Source organism: Bufo gargarizans, chromosome 1 (genome assembly GCF_014858855.1).
Source record: "Bufo gargarizans isolate SCDJY-AF-19 chromosome 1, ASM1485885v1, whole genome shotgun sequence".
Lineage (NCBI taxonomy): Eukaryota > Metazoa > Chordata > Amphibia > Anura > Bufonidae > Bufo > Bufo gargarizans.
In genome coordinates, this window is record NC_058080.1 from 483161346 (window position 1) to 483165057 (window position 3712).

General features: G+C 40.5%; 1 pseudogene; it reads left to right on the forward strand.

Moving 5' to 3' along the window:
- Positions 1 to 2666: 2666 nt before the first annotated feature.
- Positions 2667 to 2856, forward strand: LOC122925243 (annotated as a pseudogene).
- Positions 2857 to 3712: the final 856 nt, after the last annotated feature.

Here is a 3712-nt window from a genome sequence, read left to right on the forward strand (position 1 = left end):
TATTTTCTGTAATGTACTGATAAATATTAGACTTTCATATATTTTAGATTCATTATACACCAACTGAAGTAGTTCAAGCCTTTTATTGTTTTAATATTGATGATTTTGGCATACAGCTCATGAAAACACAAATTTCCTATCTAAAAAAATTAGCATATTTCATCCGACCAATAAAAGAAAAGTGTTTTTAATACAAAAAAAGTCAACCTTCAAATAATTATGTTCAGTTATGCACTCAATACTTGGTCGGGAATCTTTTTGCAGAAATGACTGCTTCAATGCGGCGTGGCATGGAGGCAATCAGCCTGTGGCACTGCTGAGGTGTTATGGAGGCCCAGGATGCTTCGATAGCGGCCTTAAGCTCATCCAGAGTGTTGGGTCTTTCGTCTCTCAACTTTCTCTTCCCAATATCCCACAGATTCTCTATGGGGTTCAGGTCAGAAGAGTTGGCAGGCCAATTGAGCACAGTAATACCATGGTCAGTAAACCATTTACTAGTGGTTTTGGCACTGTGAGCAGGTGCCAGGTCGTGTTAAAAAATGAAATCTTCATCTCCATAAAGCTTTTCAGCAGATGGAAGCATGAAGTGCTCCAAAATCTCCTGATAGCTAGCTGAATTGACCCTGCCCTTGATAAAACACAGTGGACCAACACCAGTAGCTGACATGGCACCCCAGACCATCACTGACTGTGGGTACTTGACACTGGACTTCAGGCATTTTGGCATTTCCCTCTCCCCAGTCTTCCTCCAGACTCTGGCACCTTGATTTCCGAATGACATGCAAAATTTGCTTTCATCCGAAAAAAGTACTTTGGACCACTGAGCAACAGTCTAGTGCTGCTTCTCTGTAGCCCAGGTCAGGCGCTTCTGCCACTGTTTCTGGTTCAAAAGTGGCTTGACCTGGGGAATGCGGCACCTGTAGCCCATTTCCTGCACACGCCTGTACACGGTGGCTCTGGATGTTTCTACTCCAGACTCAGTCCACTGCTTCCGCAGGTCCCCCAAGGTCTGGAATCGGTCCTTCTCCACAATCTTCCTCCGGGTCCGGTCACCTCTTCTCGTTGTGCAGCGTTTTCTGCCACACTTTTTCCTTCTCACAGACTTCCCACTGAGGTGCCTTGATACAGCACTCTGGGAACAGCCTATTCGTTCAGAATTTTTTTTCTGTGTCTTACCCTCTTGCCTGAGTGTGACAATGATGGCCTTCTGGACAGCAGTCAGGTCGGCAGTCTTACCCATGATTGCGGTTTTGAGTAATGAACCAGGCTGGGAGCTTTTAAAAGCCTCAGGAATATTTTGCAGGTGTTTAGAGTTAATTAGTTGATTCAGATGATTAGGTTAATAGCTCGTTTAGAGAACCTTTTCATGATATGCTAATTTTTTTAGATAGGAATTTTGGGTTTTCATGAGCTGTATGCCAAAATCATCAATATTAAAACAATAAAAGGCTTGAACTACTTCAGTTGGTGTGTAATGAATCTAAAATATATGAAAGTCTAATGTTTATCAGTACATTACAGAAAATAATGAACTTTATCACAATATGCTAATTTTTTTGAGAAGAACCTGTATGTCAGAGGAGATAAAGATCAGATGATAGGATTTCAACTGTCTCATTCTTTTGTTCTTGGGAGTTAAGCCAACCCGACAGAGGGGTCTGGCAACACCATCTCCCCTCTCACATTCACAACACATGCATGTTTAGCTGAATCTTGAGTGCACATGTAAGAGGGTATCATTTATTCATTATTTATCTCATTATCTAACTATGCAAGATAAAAAAAAGTTTTCCCACTTATTGATCTAGTATATTGTTAGCAAAGGGGCAAAATTCTAATAAATAATTCTTATAGTGTAGCCACACATCAGGACTTCTATAGAAGAATCTCATGGATTCTTCCATAAACAGTCTCATGTCTATGGGGACAGGTAGGCAAGGATTTGAAATGTTGGATATTTACCTGTCTAATGATTTATTTCACTTCAGGGTAAATGGCTTAATAGGTTTCTTATCTCTGTTTATCTGTTTTCCTTCATATAAATAACATACCAATTTGTTTAATGATCTTACAGTATCAGGGGACAGAGTTGCCAGATATATAATTACATAACCAATGGCTAGGCTACATATATAAGTTATGTCTTAAGGTGGTGATTCACAATAGTCTTTTGTCTGCTGAACCCACCGAGAACGTCTGGTTTAGCTGACACTGACCTGAGCTCCCGACTCTACCCTGACAGATGATGTCATAAAAAACAAGGAGTTGGTGAATGAATATTTTGGCCTGATCCTTTTGTTCTCCAGTGAGATAAGCTGCCACTAGAAGAGTCTGACAGCAGCTTTCTCTGCTCTCCCCATAGAACACTCATACACGTTCAGCCAAGGCAAATGTGTATGTGTACAGGGAAGTTGGGAGAGATAGCCATTGGTCAAGCGTTCATTTGGCCAACAGCTATTGAATGTGTATGGGCGGTATTAGGGCTGCACTACACTTCCCAATGTTCAGGCAGTGCGAGCGCCGATTGACGATTGTATCGGCCTGATTACACAGGCTGATGCATACTGAATATTGGAGAAATTATTGCTACCGCAGTCGTTCCTCCATCATTCAGTTCTGTTGATTATTGGCAGCACATAACTGATTACTCAAGAAGATGTGCTGCTGATACTATACTTTCAAGGATCATTTCTATAGTTTTTATATTTTGGAAATGCGCTATAAAGTAACTGCTTATAATCAGACATCTTTCAGCCTGATGAAAGATGGCCATTTGCCAATGGGTGTTTGCTCTTCCATTGACTGATTGTCTGCTTGATTATATGGGATAATTATTGGTAACGGATGTTCATGTGAACACTTCTTCCTGATAATTGGCCCAAGAATCATGCAGTCTAATAATGCCCTTAACCTGTAGGATACCAGTGCCGTATCTGTTCGGGGCTGCAGGACATGACTTGAGTCAGGTACAGCTCACATATAGTGTGGATGCAGGACCTGCGACAGCCTGATCAGTGGCATGGGCCCCGCTGTCACTGACAGCTGATCTCCTGCTGTATACGCCGGCATCAGTGTATTTTCCCCTTCATACCGCAGTCAGCGCTCTCTATACATCTCCATCAGGTCCCCATGCTACGGTGACGGGGACCTAATGGCTGAGAAAGCAGAAGCCTAGGTGATCTCCTAGGCAACTGTCAGTGTATAAAAAGTAAAAAAGTATATTTCATAATTAAAAAAATAAAAGTATCAAGTAAAAAAAAAAACACCCCCAATAAAAACATATAAAAGTGTAAAAAAACAGACATATTAGGTATGGCGTCCATAACGACCAGCTCTATAAAAATATAACATGATTCACCCTGTCAGGTGAACCTATAATACAAATAAAAACTGCAAAAACAGCAATTTTTTGTTTACCTTCCCTCACAAAAAGTGTAATACCAAGCGATCAAACAGTCATATGTACCCCAAAATGGTACCAATCAAACCATCGCCTCTCTCTGCAAAAAACAACTCTCTACACAAGATGATTGGCGTAAAAAAAAGTATAAATATATGGCTTGCAGAAAACAGCAACACAAAACAAGATCTTTTTTTTTTTTAAATGCTATTACTTTGTAAAACTTAACAAAAAAATAGACATGTTTGGTATTGCTGCATCCATAGCAACCTGCTCTATAAAAATATCACATGCTCTACCCTCTCAGGTAAA